Genomic DNA, 22,938 nt, shown 5'->3' with positions numbered 1-22,938 from the left:
ACAGACCCAATATCGTTACGCGCGCTATGCATGCCCGAGACAGGTATAGGACCTCTTTGATGTGTATGACATGATGTTTGAGACAAGTACTTCACCGTCTAAACTTGTACATACACTACAAGTATCTTTCATAAACAACTTTATATTGATAAATTAAGGCATCGATGTACAATTACTGACGAAATACGTAGTGTTTTGGTATAATTATATACACGACTGCCCAAAAAAAGGAGTGTACTGTTTAGCTAATAGTTAATGTATTAATTGAGGCTACATGTCAACGGCAAATGTCAAGTAATAAACGTAAGGGACACACTTACCTGGAAAAAGGAGATGGGTGTATGGATGTTTGGATCACGTGTTGCCTGTTTAAGCACTTGAAGCTCAGTGGCGCACACAATAAATTTCTAGAATTTCTTGCCGGTCTGTAAGCGCCACTTGCACCATCCCACTAACCCGGGGTTAACCGGTTAACCGGTTAAGCCGTTAACTCAGTGTTAAATTGTACTGGTAGCCATGGTAAGTCCAATATTAGCTGGTTAACCCCGGGTTAGTGGGATGGTGCAAGTGGCCCTAAACGGTAGACCTTAAAGGATGACTCACGTTAGACCGGGCCGTGACCGGGCCGGAGCTTCCGGCGCTTACTTTTCTATGACATGGCAGGTGATCACGTGATGCCTTCCATCGAAAACGAAGCGCCGGAAGCTTCGGCCCGGTCACGGCCCGGTCTAACGTGAGTCATCCTCAACTCCGTTACTGCGAAGGAATCGGTAGTGTACATTGTGGTCAATAACATACAAAGTTCCTATGCTACAACCTTTTTTTTGTGATTTTAGGCAATACAGAAAGATCCACACGCGGCGTGTCGGGTTCGCGTTCGCAACGAGATCGCCCACGTAGGACACTTCTATAGGTATCAAAGGATTGATTCACCTTGCGCCGCATCGCTCCGTTTCGCGTTCGCGTGTTGTTCGCCTACCCTACGTACTACGTTGCGTAACGCGGTTTGCGACAGGACGCTAAGCACAAGAAATTTCGTATCTACATTGACCCCGCCTACTCCTATCTCTAATCCTAATCGCACCCCGAGGGCCTGACACTCTTTGATAGAGAAAGATAATCTTATTGCGATTCCTATAACAGGAAAGAGAAGCCATGCTTTGTCCTTATCACCGACCGGGTGGCATCATAGGTAGGAGGCGATGGCGAAATACCGAAATTTATAAGAGTGAAAGAGAAAAAAACCTCTGCTGCCCAAATTTTATATGAATATTCTTTCTCTTACCCCCGGTCGCTCGGTGGCGCGTCTATAACTACTTGTATATACGAGGTATATACTATGTCTACGTCGCACCCGCATAATTATTTTTTCGGTCCTTCTCGCACAGTGTCATTGACAGCCGGCGTCATTATCAGTAGCATTTCGGATATGGATGGTATAGAAAGGATGCCAATCTCTTATGGCAGAATTGTTGCAAAAGTGACCGCCTTCAGCTTTAAATAATAGTTCCTAATCTCTCCGGTGGCGCTAGTTAGGCTCTGGGACATGAGTATAACATGAACCATATAAGGCAACAAATAACCCGACCAAATTACGTAGGTTGTGTTTGGTAGTATTTCGGTGTATGACGGCGCCGCCTAATTACTGTTTTTTGATGGACACTTTTTATACATAGAGATTTGGCTTCTTTATATAGTCTCCATGATCAGTAGCATTTCGGATATGGATGGTATAGAGAGGATCGCAATCTCTTATGGCAGAATTGTTGCAAAAGTGACCGCTTTCAGCTTTAAATAATAGTTCCTAATCTCTCCGGTGGCGCTAGTTAGACTCTGGGACATGAGTATAACATGAACCATATAAGGCAACAAATAACCCGACCAAATTAAGTAGGTTTTTTTTGGTAGTATTTCGGTGTATGGTGGCGCCGCCTATAATTACTGTTTTTTGATGGACACTTTTCATACATAGAGATTTGGCTCCTTTATATAGTCTCCATGATTTCGGAGTGACAATTTGTCGTAGACTGTAGAAGTCTATTTTAGGACATAATTGTGGAGGTTGGCGCCTTACCCTACCTTTCTTTAATACCTATTAAAACTCACCTTGTATTCTAGCTCGGTGTGACAAAATACTTGTTTCATTTTGAAACACAATATTTTCACGCGGAGTTATCGTTTGATTAAATCAACGGCCGGTGTTTTTGTTAAATCCGGCCCATATCCGGCCCATACAAACAAACATGCCGATTTGTTTTATATGGATCGAGCCATTCGTGAGTAGTTATTGTAAACACACGTCAACTTGTCATGTTTGTGTGTCGTGGGATTTGTAAAGAAAACATCGGTTTTCAGCGACAATAGATTTCTAAAGATTGCTTAAGGGGCCACCTGAGGTTTTCATCGATTTTTAACAAGTTTTGAATCGTATCTCCTACTTTTGCACTACATATAGAATTATAAGACAAGCGGCTATCGGTTCTTCAATCTTTTATCTCCATTTTTGTCTACCGGATTGTGAAAAAAATGAATACTTATTTATTTATGATTGTTTTAAACATTGTCTAAAAAAACACTTTTTTCGTATCTCGATTGCTGTGAAAGATCTTACTTATACGAAATCTACATATTTGGGTTCGTCTTAGACGTCTCTAAAAATTTGTCTAAGGTTTTAATTTTAAACTAATTAACACAAAAGTTATGGCCAGAAAACCAGTTTTTTGGCCTAAAATTGTTATTGTTTACTTTGAAGTAAATATGGGATACTATATTGCTAAAATCCGTTGCTGTTAATATGATAAGCTGCAAAAAACATTAGAAAACTAAGGGATTCAAATATTTCAAATCGAAGGTCATTGGGGCATGGGATCCCCTTAAAGAAAATAATGCGCCTACAGTCGCCGTCAGATATATCGGAGCGGCAAGGTGCTCAAAAATAACATGCGCTCTAATTATTATTCACAACGACGGGACTTAATCGCGTAACATAAGTTTTAAATTTACCTCCGACGTTTCGAGGACGGCGTTGTCTCCGTGGTCTCGGCGAAGACTGGCTAAAGTTGACATCAACATCTTCTAGGCGCGCGAGTTTTTCGAACTACCCGCACTTGGTGTTGTTTATTAACTTGAACGTTTTGCGCACTAGGTTTTGCGTTTTGCGTCGTTGTGAATAATAATGAGTAAAAATCGTGAAAGTTTAAATCAGTGTGATGCGCTCTAATGTGCGTCAATAACTTAAGCTACGCCGACGACATGGTGCTGCTCAGCGCCTCGGCGTGTGGGCTCGTCAAACTTATCTCTATCTGTGAACGATACGCGGCGAGCCATGGGTTGGTTTACAACGTCAGCAAGAGCGAATGCGTTATTTTTAAGGTGAAGGGTAAATGCCCGCCAGCGTTTCCATCGGTTAAATTGAATGGGCAACCGCTAAACATCGTTAACCAATTTAAATACCTAGGACATTTGGTGAACGCTGACCTTAAGGATGATGCCGATATAGAGCGCGAGCGCAGAGCGTTGTCCGTCAGAGCGAATATGATAGCCCGCAGGTTTGCTCAGTGCTCTAAGGAAGTCAAAATCTGTTTGTTCAGAGCCTACTGTACTAGTTTCTACACAAGCAGCCTGTGGGCGGACAAACGGTACAACGCTCTGCGCGTTCAATATAACAACGCGTACAGGGTGCTGATGGGGCTGGCCAGATTCTGTAGCGCGTCAGGGATGTTCGCGGAAGCGCGGGTAGACTACTTCTACACCACGATGCGCAAACGAGCCACATCCCTGGTGCGCAGAGTACGGGCCAGCTCCAACAGCATCCTGACCATGATTGCGGACAGGGTTGATAGCCTGTATATAAATAACTGCTGCATGATTCATGTGCGCAGGAATGGGTAGGTGGGCAGATTTTCTTTAAAGTGGTTTTTGAGAAAATCTGCTTACTTATTTATTTTAGAAACTAGAATTTTATATAGTTAGCTAGTCAGTAAATAATTATGTATATACTAACATTAGCCTTAAGATAAAACTGTCACTAACACAAATTGATCCAAGTTGGTCCTTAATAAATGAATTTATTTATTTTATTTAATGTCTTGATAACAGAGGCAGATATTTGTAAACACCCTGGCCGCTCCGATATATCTGATGGCGACTGAAATATGTTTTAGGTAAATCGTGTAATCATTTGATCGGACCACATAATACAGCTCTCGGAACTACGGCCCTCCGGTTCGCTGTCCTTCTGTCCTCTTAAATTTCCCTGTGATCATCCGATCACTTTATATTATAAGGATGACTTAAGGATGACTCACGTTAGACCGGGCCGTGTCCGGGCCGGAGCTTCCGGCGCTTCGTTTTCTATGGAAAGCATCACGTGATCACCTTGCATGTCATAGAAAAGTAAGCGCCGGAAGCTCCGGCCCGGACACGGCCCGGTCTAACGTGAGTCATCCTTTACGCTAGAATGATCCGGGCCGGCCCTAGGCGTCCGACACTTCGTTTTCAATAGGTGATTGGTGACATCGTATATACCTGTGTCACATGTACAGTGAGCTGCGAAATTGCATGGAGAAATTATGAATGAATTCAGTGATTTTTCTTAAACCGTTTTTTTCTTAAATGTCACATGATTGCTGTCGTTCCGTTAAAAAGGGACTAAAAGATAAGAAAGTACTACCACTGGAGGACAACTAGCAACTAGCGTTATTATAATTCCGGAGAAAATGAATGATATTTTCCAGACAGGCTGCTCCAGATTTGAGCGATAGGATGATTCGGTGTCTGTTTTCCATTAGGTACAGTAAACAATATAATGGACTTAAAATAGCCGAAACCTTACCTAATCTCGATGGAAACTGATAAGCCAGGCATGTCCTGATATCAACTAATTGCTTTTAATCCGTAGCTACTCGGCAATTTCATGTAGACCAATTTGTATTTGCTTTATGTTAAAATACATTTCTATACACCTAACTGCTTGATAGCAATATTGTGTTTTTGGACTAAGCCCACCGGTGGCCGAGGCGGGAATCGAACCGCTTCAGCTTCAGCTTACTCGCGGCTAACGTCCTGGCCACTAGACCACCCAGCCACCACGGTATTCTTCCAAAATTTAGCCAGAGTTAGCTTGGTCCGACTCCAGTTGAAAAAAAAATGCTTGTGTACAAAGAAAAATTAAGCATGTAAATTTTGTCAAAGATAAAATAAAGACGAAGATTTTCCTTTTACGCGACGTAATCTGTTTTTTTTTGAATCATAACATTATCATATTCGTAGCGTTGTTTTCATTTTTCTCGTTTGGTAAGACCTAAGTAACATGTATATTTTACATGATTGATTAAGTTGGTTGTTTATTCAATTAAAAATTACACAATTAAAAAAATATATCAAATATTAAAAACAAACCCGTATAATAAAGCCAAACGAATTTTAAACAAAAACACTAAAACTAACTAGAAATTAACTTCATTACCTACTATTAAACCCCATTCCGACCCCCACCCTCTCCAAACGTGCCAAATTTTCCTTCAGCATTGCCGCGCTGGATGACAAGCGATATTAGTTGGACTAAGTAGAAGCCTGACCGGGAATCGCAACCTCTATCACGTAAACGCCGCCCCAAGTCTCTTACTAACTTTTTCGGTTCCAAACCCCACGGCCCAGCCGGTTCCACCGCGACCGGAACAAAGTCGTACGCTGGTTCCAGATTGGGGTGTTTTGAGTGCTTGAGCCTCGCGGCATTTTCAGCGGCCGCGCCTGCAAGCCTCTTGGCGGGTGCTAGGTGAGTAAGTGCAAATGTACTCACGCAGGTAGCATCCCACGTCAGCGGCCTTTGGCCCACGGAACCAGCATCAAGCCGTCCGGGCCGGGCGGAGTTGATTGATTTATGAGGTCACTAATGAGCTCTGTGTTGTTATTTTTGCTGTACAAACTGTCCTATTAGGGAGGAACTAATGCACGAAGATCTATTGGCAGTTCGTAAAAACCATTTTTATCTAAAATTACCAAATTACCTTATATGTATAAAACAAAATCCCCGCAGCGTCTGTCTGCATATTTGCGATAAACTCAAAAAATGGATCTTTTCAAATCGAAAGTGAATGCTGCATCCTAGACCGCATCGGCACTTAAGTTCTTACCATCAGATGAGATAGTGGTCAAATGTGATAAAAGAAAGTCTTTAACTAATAGAAAAAAAACTAGTGAACTGATTTTCATGCGGCTTTCACCTATCAATATAATGATTCTTGAGGAAGATTTAGGTTTATAATTTGTAAAGCTTTTGTGCAAATTGGTTGGAATATACAATATACCCGTGCGAAGCCAGGGCGGGTCGCTAGTACAATATAATATTAATAAAAAATCCCGAAAGTTAAATCTGTGTGGGACTGTAGGTACTCTTCCTCTTAGTTAATCGTGATTCGTCGTTGTCTGGAAGAGATCGCTCTTTAGCGATAAGACCGCCTGTTGCCTGCCTCTACATTTAATCAATTGTTTCTTTTCTTTTGTATCTTTTTACTGCCAATAAAGAGTATTCTATCTATCTATCTATTCCCAGTTTTCTCGTCACATAGGTACCAACTCTAAGCTTTAATATAAAAAGTAAACAATCACTTTTACATTTTAACATTTTCCTTCAATATACCTTATTATAGGAAAAATTAAAAAATTTACCGCTTCGGGCAAGACTCGAACTTGCGACCTTTCGTAACACCGGTCCGATCACTTAACCAACTACCGAAGTTTAAGCGTGTGTATAATTGCATTCATTACTATTTTTAAGGCGGTTCCCTGAGCCAGAAGGCGAAAAATCTCCTTATATGATCCTGTTTGTCTAAGAGGCGTTGATATTCGTAGACGTGGAAAAAATATATGTAGTTCTTGAATATATTATCTTTAACAACATAGCTTCCGATACATGAATTATGACACTTCGCTCGATACAATTAATTCCCAAAGTAACCTCTAACTCGGACTTTTAATCCAACTTTACTCGGTTATTTATTATGTGATACTATAAAGAAAAAAAGAAGAAAAAACAATCTTAACATAAATAGTAATTTCATAGCTTTAGAATTTCGATATTGTTAGGTAACGTTTTTAAAATAAATAAACACCGACAAAATTCGATCAAAATTGACACTTGGCGCGTATGTTCTTTCCCGTTCTTTCTTGCGAAATGTGACAAAGACAGCGGCAAACCGATGGAACGGCCTTAAAGCGTATTTCAGTAAAAAGACATGGTAAAATTGTTTACCCTTTTACTTACCATTTACCAAAGGGTGTAGGTAAAAGATTGTTTGTGTTTGTTTTGTTAGCATTAGGAAAAGGGTAAATAAAACAAAGGTTTTATTTTTCTAATGCTAACAGAACACAGTATTAAATAGAATAAATAGTGAAAGGAAGGTACCTACAATACAATAGGCGATTAATGCGGAACCACGTACCATTTTGAACACCGAATTTACCTTTTACTTAATGTCTTCTGTTCCGATAATTTAGTATTTAAGTAACAGACCGGTGTCAAACATTATGCCCTGCTACATCGTTATATGAGTTATATAGTTGTCTGAGTGCCCACAACACAAGCCTTGAGCTTACTGTGAAACTCAGTCAATCTGTGTAGGAATGTCCTATAACAATTGATAAAAGTGTTTCGCTAAATTACCAATGTTAATATTTATAAATCAATAAAAATACGGAAAAAATATATTATTTCAATAATATATTTTTGTCCATTAATATACTAACTTCCAAAAAATTTATGCAAACATTTTACGTGACATGACATTTTACTCGAATTTAAACTGTTGTGAGACATACTAATATAAAATCATTTTACGGTTTAGACTCACTTGTTTTAGTCACTCGCGCGACATGTTTGAGAAAGGAGACCTAGGCTCTCCGAAACATGTCGCGCGAGTGACTAAAACAAGTGAGTCTAAACCGTAAAATGATGACATTTTACGCTAAATAAAACCGGCCAAGTGCGAGTCGGACTCCCCCACCGAGGGTTCCGTACTTTTTAGTATTTGTTGTTATAGCGGCAACAGAAATACATCATAGTACATTACGATACACGTGCGAAAAATAGGAAATTCGAAACGAGTGGCGATAAATTAAAACACGACCGAAGGGAGTGTTTTGAATCGACACGAGTTGCGAATTACCTATTCGCACATGTATCGTACAACGTTTTACAGAACATATGGCCCTTTAAATTTTCGACATAGTTGCATAGTTGATTAGTTATTTTATTTTAAATGTAATTGTATATGGAATTTTTATTCTTAAATAAATTACTTGAATATAATAATGTGCAAATTATCGCACTAGTGCGGTAAAGTTGCTACTTTACACCTTACTTTCTTTTGTATCGTAATGTACTATTACGAAGCAATTTTTTTTGTAGTTTGAAATAGTTCAGATACCTAGGTTTTGCTTCGTGGGAAATGTGTCAGTGAATTATATTTTCTAAAACGATATAATAGTTTTGCCTATTAATGGAAATGATGTGGACGTCATATAAGATGTCTATTTCTAAAAACGTGTGGAAAATATCGCCTTTGTACGCACGTTGTAAAGGTAAGTGTTGCTTAGTTGTCAGGACTAAACTTTCTTAATATTCATTTCAGAGTGATTTACATATAGCACAATCGGATTAAGTCTAACCTCCAAATCCTTCCAAAGTTATGAAATTTGGTATGTATGTTAATTAAAGGTATCTTTTTCATGTCCACACTATTTGACATTTGTACCATCCTGGAGAAATTTGCGTTTTACTCTAAATATACGTTCTCTATGAAAATATGGTGTAAGGCAACATTAAAGCTTATTAAATTCTACACAAAACAGTCCTCGATATCTTTGCGGAAAAAATACATCTTGTTATAGAAAATAATAGCTGAATCCAGATTTAGCGCTTATACCCTTTCAGGGGATATTCTCTTAATATGAAACTTGGAGGAATATGAATTCCACTTTTGTCTATACATTTGTACACTTTCTACCCCAATATCAACATTTTACTCGACTGTGACTTAAACAGAAAGTAGGGTTATGGGTTTAAATACTGAAAATCAGTACACCCTGTAGGTCAGGATACTGGACGGATTTTTTAAAATGAAATATCGTGATCAGTAGATTCCTCTTGCCCTTCACAACCTGCTTACACTTGTTTTATTAAAGAAAAATCAATACAGCCGCCTTGAGAGGACGCCGAATAGTAAATCATATTATTACTTCTAGCGCCTAAACTATTGAGTGAATTTCAATAAAATAGACATCAGTAGATCCATAATTGGTACACGAGTGCTATGCAATACAAGTTTACTAAAATAAATTGAGGAAAAATGTTTAGGACTTAAAAATGTAACTGCAAAAATAGATTTTAGGTCTTAAATGGGGTTTAAACAATAGTGACAGTAACTCGAGGGCTCCAAATGTCAAATAGTGTGGTCATGAAAAAGAGACCTTTAATTAACATACATACCAAATTTCATAACTTTGGAAGGATTTCGAGGTTAGACTTAATCTGATTGTGCTAATATTTACGGCCAGCGCCCCGCTAATAAGCGAGTTCTCTGTTCGAAGGCGCTTTTCGGTACACAGAGGAAAAACCGTATTATCGGCTACAAGGGTAGCGCGCTGGCAGAGTGTGTTAAAGATACATAATTACATATTGGTACCTACGTATTAAAGTATGTTTTGCCGGTACTCTCTTATAAACTTCGATTTAATTTTTATTAGAAAACTGCACTTTTAATTTGTTTATCTACACACATATCATTAACCCTCTATGATGCCTTCAAAATCCGTAAATAATGGTCAACATTAAGATAAACTGTTTTGTTACAGCAAATTTTTTATCTATGAAAATGTTATTTTTAATTCAAAACATAGGTAAGAAGTAAAAAGCCGATTTTAAGAATATGAATAAGAACAAGTACGGAGTACAAGCGGGTACCGAGATTTTAGATGAAGGTAGACTCTGATTTTCATAATAAGATGCCACTTGACATGTTAACCCCTAATTAAGTTATTAGGGGATTTATCGAGTAAACAATAAAATGAAATTTGGGGTTGTGACGCTGTTACATTTTCGCCTCAGTCACCCTTAGCAAACGTATGTTTGCCTAGTACACATATTATAACGATAATAGTGCCATGTTCCGAAAAATAGCTTAATCGTGTTTTTCTATAGTGGAAAGACATTATGATAGTACTTATAAGTACTTTGTCGCAAACGTAAACAAGTTTGATGACTAGTTAAAAACACATCGATGTTTTCGTAGGTAATGACTTGTTGTTGTTCTTGTTTTTACAAGTTTTTTATTAAACATATTAATAACGGGTCACTCACGTATTTTAAGTCGAAAAACGCTCGACATGTTTCACTCCGTACCGAGGAGCGTCATCAGGAGCTTGCGTTGACGGTGAGTTTTTTATTAACTTGCAATGTACCTTATGTATATTATATGTGCTCGTATGTATGTATGAACCTACGGGTCAAATCTTGCAAGTTAAATTTGACCCAGTTCCTGACTTCCAATGAAGCTAAAAATTTGCATACATATGTAAGTCGGGTGACATTGCAATATTATGGTACCATCGAGCTGATCTGATGATGGAGACAGGAGGTGCCCATAGGAACTCTGTGAAAAACAACGAAACCTAATTGTGTTTAGGGTTTTTAGAATTGTGTCAATGAGTATTAGTTACATGTGGAAAGAAAAGTACAGTCAGCGCTAAGCTTGTACCAAAAATGAATTTTTTGCCAAAAACATTTAATGTGAAACTTTTATTCTATCGCCTCAAATTTTTTGGCGTAAAAAATAGTATGCATAAAAAATAGTGTTCTACAACAGGAAAGTGCCCCTTTGATCTCTCCTAGCAGGGAAGGGAGCAAAATGACATATTTACGGCGAGGGCGTACAATTGAATCCTAAACGAAGCGAAGGATTCTATAATAGAATCCCGAGAGTAGCGAGGGATTCTAATTAAGTAGAATCCTGAGCGTAGTAAGGGATTCAAATGTTTTACGCCCAAGATGGAAATAATTTTGCTACCATGTGACACATATTGCTTTTCACATCACCTATGAGGTAATTATAATGTTAAAAATATTATTTAAGCTAAAAAAAAAATACGCAAATTATGTAAAAATAGTGTCCTAGAACAGAAAAGTGTTACTTTGATCCCTCCGAGCAGAGAAGAAAACTGTCACTTTGATCCCTCCTAGCAGGGAAGAAAAAGCCCTTTTTCGAATTGGTGATATGAAAAAGCCTTTTTTTGAATAGGTGTTCTGAAACAAATACTTTAATCATCGTGTTAAACGTAACGAAATAAAATGTAACAAACGTCACTTTATCAACAGTGGACGTTCCTTTCATGCTATCCATATTATATTACTGTCGTCTTCGGTTACCGCGAACTCGTACCAATGAGTTTCGGAACTTGTGTACGAAATATCATTTGATATTTACCAGTCGCTTTTCGGTGAAGGAAAACATCGTGAGGAAACCGGACTAATCCTAACAAGGCCGAGTTCCCCCTCTGTGTTGGAAGGTCAGATGGCAGTCGCTTTCGTAAAAACTAGTGCCTACGTCAATTCTTAGGATTAGTTGTCAAGCGGACTTCAGGCTCCCATGAGCCGTGGCAAAATGCCAAGATAACGCGAGGAAGATGCTCTAAAGGGATCGAAACGTCGGGATGTATGTCAATTCATTATACGTTTATTACATATCAGTCGCTTAATCATGCTAGTTGAGATAGTTATCCAGAGAGTTCCCTATGATCGTATTAGTTTGCGAAGTAGTAAAGAGCGCAATTAAAGTTAGTATGGAATGATGGATCTTGTAATGGATATAGACCTGTACCAATAACTTCTGAGGTTATAAGAATATTAATGTTGCTTATTTTTTATATATAGTTTCCAGACCATATACTAAACCTAAAAATAATATTTTGTGTCATCCTAGGTATTTGCTTAGGTAGAAATTTAGGTATTTCTTTTTTCAATCAGCATTCTGTAAAAAAAATATTCGAGACGAAATTTTTTGTTTCCCTGTAAAGGCAAAGTGGCTTCCGACGTACACACGCATTTTGTGTCATTTTCATCCACGGGTATAATGGCATTTAATAAATACCTAATATTGATCCTAAAACGCCTAAAACAATATTAGAGTCGGTAAGTGAAGTGTTGTACTTTACAGAACATTGTTATATGTTATTCAAACAAATCTGTGTCAAATTCATCCACCGCTTTTATTTAAAAAAAAATTTTTTCTAATTAACACCCTGTATCTGCCACAAAAAAAATTCATATTATTAAGTTTACGTCTATAATATTATAATACCACATTGAGACATCATTCATAATTTGGGTCATTTTGATCCACGGTTTTTTTACTATCTGGCAAAATAAAACTCAATTGAGCAAGAAGGGCGTGCGCGGGGAAGGGTACCTACGCGGGTGGGGTGCTTATTATACTTGCCGCAATATCAGCTGGCGACTGAGATCTTAATACTATCTCCTTTACCCTTGTTAAGTTAAGACCAACCAAGAGATGGCATTATGAGCTGTCTCGCCACTTAGTTTTGCGATACAGTGTATTTATTTCATTCGGAGGCATAATTACATTGTCTTATCAATCTTACCGTAGTAGGTATATAAATATAATTAAAAATAAACTGTAGGCTGCACTCCTCATACTGACCAACATTTGTGACGTTCCTAATCAAAAGGTACCACTTTCTCTGACAGGTTATTTGTATAAAGATATAATCAAATTTCGTCTTTATGGTAAACGACAAAGTGGTACCTACCTATTGATTGAGAATGTCACATCAGCGACTTAAAAATTACTTTTGTTTCGATTTTTAGTAGACTTTTTAAGTTTATTATAAGACGCAATTTATTGTGATTTTTGTTATGTTTAAGCGTGGCAAGCAACATTAATTACATTGATGATGATGTTCATTAAATACAATATTTTTTCATACTATACTGAACTGTCACCCTATACATGAGAATGAACAGCGCCCTCTTGACAATGATCATATATTACTGGTCAGGCTTTAATATGTGTCATAATTTAGTAAAGTCCCCTTTGTGGATTCTAAGTTTCCGAGTTACAGCAGTTTAGTGAAATCGTTTTTTTTTAAATATAAATTAAGGGTTGAATAAAGAGGAAAGAAAATTTGATTATTTTTGCGCTACGACGCACGGTTTAGGAGATACAGCCCTATAAAGTTTTTTTTATTGTTTTTTCTTTTTTACATTGTGTTTTTTGTATATTACTTTGGGGTTTCATAAAGGGGAACGAAAATTTAATTATTTTTGCGCTACGACGCATGGTTTAGGAGATCAAGCCCTATAAAAAAAAACTTTTTTTTTTGCGTTTTTTTTTGTATAAATTAATGGTTACATAAAGGGGACCGAAAAGTTGATTATTTTTGCGCTACGACGCACGGTTTAGGAGATACAGCCCTATAAAGTTTTTTTGTTATTATTTTTTTCTTTCTTTTTCTTGTGTTTTTGTATATTATTTTGGGGCTTCATAAAGGGGAACGAAAATTTTATTATTTTTGCGCTACGACGCATGGTTTAGGAGATACAGCCCTATAAAGATTTTTTTTTTAAATTTTGCGTTTTTTTAAATATAAATTATGAGTTGCATAAAGGGGAACGAAAATTTTATTGTTTTTGCGGTACCACGCACGGTTTAGGAGATACAGCTCTATAAAGTTTTTTTTCCTGTTTTTTTTTGTTTTTTTTTTAAGTATTAATTACGGGTTTCTTAAAGGGGTTTTTTAAATTATTTTTGCGCTACGACGCATGGTTTAAGAGATACAGCCCTATAATGATTTTTTTTTTAATTTTGCGTTTTTTTTTTAAATATAAATTATGGGTTGCATAAAGGGGAACGAAAATTTTATTATTTTTGCGCTACGACGCATGGTTTAGGAGATAAAGCCCTATAAAGATTTTTTTATTGTTTTTTTTTCTTTTTTTCTTTTTTACATTGTGTTTTTTGTATATTACTTTGGGCTTTCATAAAGGGGAACGAAAATTTTATTATTTTTCTGCTATGACACATGGTTTAGGAGATACAGCCCTATAAAGATTTTTTTTTTAAATTTTGCGTTTTTTTAAATATAAATTATGGGTTGCATAAAGGGGAACGAAAATTTTATTGTTTTTGCGGTACCACGCACGGTTTAGGAGATACAGCTCTATAAAGTTTTTTTTCCTGGTTTTTTTTGTTTTTTTTTAAGTATTAATTACGGGTTTCTTAAAGGGGTTTTTTAAATTATTTTTGCGCTACGACGCATGGTTTAAGAGATACAGCCATAGCAGCAATGATTTTTTTTTTAAATTTTGCGTTTTTTTTTTAAATATAAATTATGGGTTGCATAAAGGGGAACGAAAATTTTATTATTTTTGCGTTACGACGCATGGTTTAGGAGATACAGCCCTATAAAGATTTTTTTTTTTAAATTTTGCGTTTTTTTTTTAAATATAAATTATGGGTTGCATAAAGGGGAACGAAAATTTTATTGTTTTTGCGGTACCACGCACGGTTTAGGAGATACAGCTCTATAAAGTTTTTTTTCCTGGTTTTTTTTTTGTTTTTTTTTTAAGTATTAATTACGGGTTTCTTAAAGGGGTTTTTTTAAATTATTTTTGCGCTACGACGCATGGTTTAAGAGATACAGCCCTATAATGATTTTTTTTTTAAATTTTGCGTTTTTTTTTAAATATAAATTATGGGTTGCATAAAGGGGAACGAAAATTTTATTATTTTTGCGCTACGACGCATGGTTTAGGAGATACAGCCCTATAAAGATTTTTTTTTTTAAATTTTGCGTTTTTTTAAATATAAATTATGAGTTGCATAAAGGGGAACGAAAATTTTATTGTTTTTGCGCTACGACGCATGGTTTAGGAGATAAAGCCCTATAAAGATTTTTTTATTGTTTTTTTTCTTTTTTTCTTTTTTACATTGTGTTTTTTGTATATTACTTTGGGCTTTCATAAAGGGGAACGAAAATTTTATTATTTTTCTGCTATGACACATGGTTTAGGAGATACAGCCCTATAAAGATTTTTTTTTAAAATTTTGCGTTTTTTTTAAATATAAATTATGGGTTGCATAAAGGGGAACGAAAATTTTATTGTTTTTGCGGTACCACGCACGGTTTAGGAGATACAGCTCTATAAAGTTTTTTTTCCTGGTTTTTTTTTTGTTTTTTTTTTTTAAGTATTAATTACGGGTTTCTTAAAGGGGTTTTTTAAATTATTTTTGCGCTACGACGCATGGTTTAAGAGATACAGCCCTATAATGTTTTTTTTTTTTAATTTTGCGTTTTTTTTTAAATATAAATTATGGGTTGCATAAAGGGGAACGAAAATTTTATTATTTTTGCGCCACCACGCACGGTTTAGGAGATATTATATCTATATATATAGCTATAATAGCTCTATAAAGTTTTTTTCCTGGTTTTTTTTTTAAGTTTTAACTAAGGGTTTCTTAAAGGGGAACGAAAATTTGATTATTTTTGTGCTACGATGCACGGTTTAGGAGATATAGCTCTATAAAGATTTTTTCCTGTTTTTTTTTTTTGTTTTTTTTTAAGTATTAATTAAGGGATCCTTAAAGGGGAACGAAAAATTGATTATTTTTGCGCTACGATGCACGATTTAGGAGATGCAGCCCTATAAAGATTTTTTTTTTGTTTTTTTTTTCATTGTGTTTTTTGTATATTAGTTTGGGGTTCCACAAAGGGGAACGAAAATTTGATTATTTTTGCGCTACGACGGTTTAGGAGATACAGCCCTATAAAGTTTTTTTTGTTTTTTTTTTTCATTGTGTTTTTTGTATATTACTTTGGGGTTCCGTAAAGGGGAACGAAAATTTTATTATTTTTGCGCTACAACGCACGGTTTAGGAGATACAGCCCTAAAATGATTTTTTTTCCTCTTTTTCTTTTTTGCGTTTTTCAATCTTAATTAGGGGTTTCTTAAAGGGATTTTTTTAATTATTTTTGCGCTACGATGCACGGTGTAGGAGATACAGCCCTATAAAGTTTTTTTGTTATTTTTTTTCTTTTTTTTCTTTGTGTTTTTAGTATATTGCTTTGGGGCTTCATAAAGGGGAACGAAATTTTTATTATTTTTGCGCCACCACGCACGGTTTAGGAGATATTATATCTATATATATAGCTATAATAGCTCTATAAAGTTTTTTCCTGTTTTTTTTTAAAGTTTTAATTAAGGGTTTCTTAAGGGGAGCGAAAATTTGATTATTTTTGCGCTACGATGCACGATATAGGAGATACAGCTAATACAGCCCTATAAAGATTTTGTTTCTTTTTTTTTTCATTGTATTTTTCATGTATTACTTTTGGGTTACATAAAGGGGAACGAAAATTTTATTATTTTTGCGCTACGATGCATGGTTTAGGAGATACAGTCCTATATATTTTTTTACAATGCATGTGCTCGAAAAGTGCGTTTCCTACGGAGCCATATCGTGCGGAAAGTACTGCTTTTCAGCACTAGTGCTTATTGTTTTCAATTTTTTTTTACAGTACATATGGTGCTACTTTCTCGCACTAGTGCGGAAAAGAGCACTTACCGTGCATATGTCGAAAGTTTAAAGGGCCATATGTACTGTAAAACGTACGATACACGTGCGAATAAGTAATTCGCAACTCGTGTCGATTTAAAACACTCCTTTTAATAATTAAACTTATTTGCCATGACATGTTTTTTTATTTACTCGCGCAATGGATAGTAAAACATTGTATGATACACGTGCGTAAAGATGACTTCCGCACTTGTTGCATAAATAGCAATTTTTTTTATCAAAGAATGAAAGAAAGTCACGGTATTAATAACCAAATTTTACTTTAGTGGTACCTTTTCCCTATCACTGTCACAAATGTATGTGGCGTTCACGTAAACGCGATATTTTTAAGATTTCCCTGCGCAATGTTGCCAGCTCGCTCGCAAATCAAACATGTACTTACAGTTCTTTTGCATAATGGTGACATTGTACAATATCTATGAGTTTTAAATAGGTAAAAGATAATTCGACGCATTCTTTGCTTGCTTGTTGCTTGTTGTTGTGTTGTTTGCGTAACTTCTTTGAATAAGTTGCGTTAATTTGGCGCACAGGCGAAGTAAACATGCGTTGCGTACGGCAAGGTCACGCCGCGGCCCCACCCTGCACGGCCTCCGTTGCCCATTCAGACCGCCCGCTAGCTTCGTTTGAACGCAAATAATATTTTTGTAATATTTGTTTATGCAGTGGATGGAAGTGACACAAATTCATACATCTTATTTATCTTGCATTTCAAATTAATAAGATGTGAACTCTAATATCTTTAATATTCTTTTGTAACGGTGACAGCCTGTTACAACAAAATCATCAAATATCTTATGAAGCTATGCCTTAATAAGACACAAAATCATTTAATGGACCTATTTAAACGACTAAATTCGACCTAAGTAATTTTTTTTAACTCTAATTTTTTTTTGTGTCATTTAGAATATTATGACATAGTATCAGATTGCAGTGGACGTAATTGACACAAACTATGTTTTCACACTAAAAACACTATCCTAAATGCAACACAGTTACATGTGTTCTCTCGAATATTTTTTTCTCCAAGATAATTCAAAATAAAAAATAATTACCACAAAATAACAAATTACTAGAAAAGCAAATTATATATATGACACAAAACAAAATGTAAGATTTACATCTTAACAAAGTATTCATAAGCGAAAACAGAATTGACTTTAATATTTTTATAACCTAGGGGTCAAAATATAGCCAGCGGTACAGGTCTAATAGGGGAGTGCAACAGAAGATGACGAGGGCAGGGACCGGACAACCCTTTCCGCGATAAAACCCTTTCAATGGGTGACACTTAAACACGGCTAACACATTGAAAGACTTTCCCTTTTGAACTGCAAGCCTATTCATACCCTTACCTTTGACTAACCCTTACCGAAAAGCTACCCTTTGCGTGAAAGAGACAGGATTAGTATATATCTAAGGTAGTGTATGAAAAGGAAAGAAAATACGTGCCTAGTCAAAGAACGCCGCCGTCGCCGCCGACGATCGCTCGGATTCGAAGTAATGTGTGCTTTATGAACAAGGTAGACGACTTAAATTAGCACGCTTATATGCTAAAAGGGAAGCCCTTTATAAGGCTAACCCTTATAAGCAATATGCAAGGTGTTGGTGAGCGGATGATAAGGGTTTTTTAAGGGTATTTGGGCTACCGATTACTCAAATGTGGTAGCTTTATATAAGGGGTTTTAAAACCAAAACAAAGGGTTTCGTCTGGCAAAAGGTATGGTGAGTTAAGCCTTATGCAATACCCTTATAAAACCCCGATAAGGGATAGCGGGCCGGTCCCTGGACGAGGGCACGTGCAATGTCCTTATTTAAGATGGTGCTATTAAACATATCTTCTTCTTCCTGTCCTTATCCCACGTTATGTTAGGTCGGCACAATATGTTTTTCTCTCCCATTCTCCTCTATCTTTCGTTACTTCAGCACTCACTCCTTTCTTTCTTATTTTTTTTTTTTATGAAATAGGAGGCAAACGAGCAGACGGATCACCTGATGGTAAGCGATTACCGCCGCCCATGGACACCCGCAACACCAGAGGGGTTGTAAGTGTATCCTTATATCCTCTTTCACACAATCCATCCATCGTTTTTTGGGTCTACCATCCGCTCTCGGTCCATGAACATTCATCCCTAACATTATTTTGGCTAGATGGTATTCATCCCTCATTACATGCCCATACCACGCTAACGTCACGATACCGGTGCTACTTTCAAACTTCCCCTTATATTATACTCATTTTTAATCCGATCCTTTCTCGTCACCACACATATCTCAACATTCTCATTTCCGCTGCGTGCACTTTTTTTCATCCATCACTTTCGTCACCCAGCATTCTGATTCATACATTACAATACATAAAAAAACTCTAAGAACAAATTAAATTATTTTCTATGAAAATATTTTAATTTGTGGTTTTTCAAGTAGACACACTACTATTAAATTTATTTCAGTTTATAGTTTAAATAGTAGTGTGTCTACTTGAAAAACAACAAATTAAAATATTTTCATAGAAAATAATTTAATTTGTTCTTAGAGTATTAATGGCAGCGCCATCTCTCATCGCTAGCCCGTAATCACCTGAGTTGATTCAGTTAGAAGGTCGAACCATACTGTTCTACCTTAGAGATGGCCAGGGGGCGCCACAAGCCTTCGGGAATTGTCATGTCATATACTTGGAAATTTCGACCCATGCCACCGTGGCCGGATAGCCGAGCGGTTCAGGCACCTGTCCGGTAAACGGGGTACGCTGGTTCGATTCTAGCTCTGGACACTGGAGGCTGGTCATTTTTTCCTTCGTATATGAGATTTATTTCAGTTTACATAAAAAAAAGTTGTTGGTAGCCCTAAAGTTGAATGTAGGTATACCCGTATAAGGATATGTTTCTGCGAATTCATAATTGTAGCACTTTTCTTAGCATGAGCGAGACTAAAAGCTACATTGTAATAAAATTGCAATTACATGACATTCGGTTTAATAATTGTAAGTACTTACATATTATGATGGCGTGAGAGCTACAATTTTGCAAAGAACTTAATTATATTTGTGATGATATAATGATATTCAAATTATCTCGTTACGTGCTGTTTACTAAGTTGACCATGTGTTTAAGTCTTCTTAACTGACACATAGTTAACTACTTTGGACATTCTATAAAAACTTATGCAAATTGTTGTTATTCGAATTATTATTATTATCAAAACAAGGATGTCGCCAGCTGATGGGCTGGGGTTGGGGGGGGGGGCATACATTTAGTTAGAAATTTTGTTCTCTTGGCGACGCCCTTTATATCAAAATGTTTTGCAAGTTTCTTGACGCTTATATATAAAATAAAATGTTTTGCAAGTTTCCTGACGCTTAGCGTTCCAGAAATAACTCAATAAATCATAAAGATAACATCTATATAGTATTTAGAACATTCAATTATGGAAATATTGCTCGTAAACAACAACTAATAAGTACATGAACCAATTGTAAGGACAATTTCACAGAAATGAACATAGTTCCCCAGTAAGCGGTCCCAGCGCGCATAAGTTGCTTGCAGAAATCGCGAAGCGTCTGGATGACCTAACTAGTTACCGAAGAGCTGGCGGCTTCCTCGCACAACGTATCAGCATTGCGATACAGCGAGGAAATGCCGCCAGCATCCTTGGTACAATGCCTCAAGGGCCTATTTTAGATTTAATTAAGCTAGTTATTAATTTAGATTACTAGTACCACTGTATACATAAATATAATATCTTTTATGTAAAGATAGATTTTTTTAGATTTTAAAAACGTTTACTCCATGTCGATAAAATAATTTCGCATGTAACGTGTTCAATATATTTCCAAAGTCAACGCGTTTTGTCAGTCGCCTTAAATGTAAAAAAAGCAATATATCATTCCTATTCAGCCGCAATCGATTTTCATAAATTAATTGAAATCAAAACTATATCACTATGATTATTTTATTTATTTTGTATGAGAATATGAGTGGCTAAAATAAAATAAGTAATAAAAACACTTACCAATTAGTAATTCATTTATTAGCATAATTCATTTATAAACGTTTTATAAACTAACGAATTAAGTTGTATGTCATAAAAACTTAATGTTATAATATTAGCGAGAAAACAGCGTGGCTCCGTTGCGTTGTCTGTAACGGCCACGAGTTTTATACACACGCGTCACCCTCTAAACTAAAACTTTTTTTTAGTTTTAAGTTTTGACATTTTAACTAAATTTGACTGTGCATAATATATCTTAATTTCAATTTTATAGTTTAAATTTTTTTTTTCTTTTTAATAATCAATTAATTTTATTATTACCCATCAATTAATTGTCAAGATCTTTTATATTTTATCATTCAATTATCAAATGCTTAGTCAATTTAATTTTAATGGATCTATCTTTTATACTTAATCTTATTTATTTACTTTTTGCAAATGTTTTGTATGTTTTAATTATGGATCAATGTTATCTGGATTAAATGATTTTATTATTATTATTATAAAATCCTAAATCAACTTATCCTTAGGGCTAAGATAATAAAATTGTAATGCTCTAAATGCATACCTTTATAACAGAAATAAATAAAAAACCGGCCAAGTGCGAGTCGGACTCGCACACCGAGGGTTCCGTACTTTTTAGTATTTGTTGTTAGCGGCAACAGAAATACATCTGTGAAAATTTCAACTGTCTGGCTATCACGGTTCATGAGATACAGCCTGGTGACAGACAGACAGACGGACAGACGGAGTCTTAGTAATAGGGTCCCGTTTTTACCCTTTGGGTACGGAACCCTAAAAATGAGAATTTTCGCGGGGCCTCGTGAATAAAGATGATTGTAATGAATAAGTTTGCGAATCATTGAACATGGAAAACATTGATGGAGGTGCTGGGATCATAACAAGTATTTCCTGGCTACCTTACTCAAATGTTTTTATTAGTTTTGAACATTATCGCAAAAGAATAGAGTTCAAAATAATATGGGAAATTTATATCTTTCCCGTAAATGGGACGATGGTGTCCCAGAAATTTTGGAATCGCGGGCGGAGCTGAAACGAACACGTAGAGACTTAATCAAGTGTAAGTGGTACCTACACCGAGAGTGTGCGATGCGGCCCCTGACATGTCATGAGACGTGCGCAGAGACGGCACCCACCATGGTGTAAAGACTTGACAATCGATGTATGTATTATATTTTTTTAAACATAATTTTAATAGGTATATTCGCCAAAATGAAAGATCATTTGTTATTTTATCAGCTAAATGTATGGAATTAAAATACCAATAAATGTTGATATTTTAGTTTTTTGGGAAGGAAGTACATACCAAATGTAAGCGTAAGTAATTAAATTTTAAATATTATATTTTTGTAACATGTATGTTATAGACTGTAGTCTATATTTATTTTTATTATGGATTCAAATAAATAAATAAAATACATTAAAAAAAGATGTATGAACCTGTAGACACATTATCGATTGATTCTAATAGACACGAGTCCCATCACTACTTACTATGGAGACCAGTTGAAATTACCCCGCTTAAGGGCCAGTTGCACCGACCACAATTAACAGACTGATTAACGTCAAGCAGCAGAGAACTATGAAACTTTCCATACGATAAAATTTAGCGAACGGTAAAACGGTGACAGACGGTTTGGTACAACCGACCCTTAGTCTGTTGTCTTACTTGTCTTTTTTTGCAAAAACAAACGTACTAGCAAAACAACTAGCTACATAAATAAACGGGTTCAATAGAGATCCCTTACGCCATGACTAACCACAGGAGCTCAGGTTTAGCTGTGCAAGTCCACTGTAAAGAAACTTATTATCAATAGTTGTAATTGCCCCTCGACGGGATTATTACAACTATTTTTGCCTTTTTATATAAAATACTCATTTTAAAGTATACACTCAACATTTTTTGGATGTGAGTGTGAAAAAATAAACCCAAGATAATTAATCTACAGTATGAAGGCAATCAATTGCCAGTAAACGTACTGTAAATAGTAGTTTTCGGCCGTCAAAGTTGCACTTTATAACTTACCAGTCGAAATTGTCCCGCTGCACCTTATACAGGGGGGCAAAAAAATGTGCATTCCCATTGCCGAGGAGGTTTTGGGATTATACTGAGCAACTTTTACTATGGGACCAACCACGAAATCGCGTAAAAAAAATTACCCTGTCATAGAAAATGGACCAACCAAAATGTATGAAACAGCCAAATTTTATTTCGCGATTTCGGGGTTGATCCCATAGTAAAAGTTGCTCAGTATAATCCCAAAACCTCCGTGGCAACGGG

This window comes from Cydia strobilella, chromosome 19 (genome assembly GCF_947568885.1).
Source record: "Cydia strobilella chromosome 19, ilCydStro3.1, whole genome shotgun sequence".
In the NCBI taxonomy this organism is placed as follows: Eukaryota; Metazoa; Arthropoda; class Insecta; order Lepidoptera; family Tortricidae; genus Cydia; species Cydia strobilella.
Note: the sequence above shows the minus strand (reverse complement) of the source record.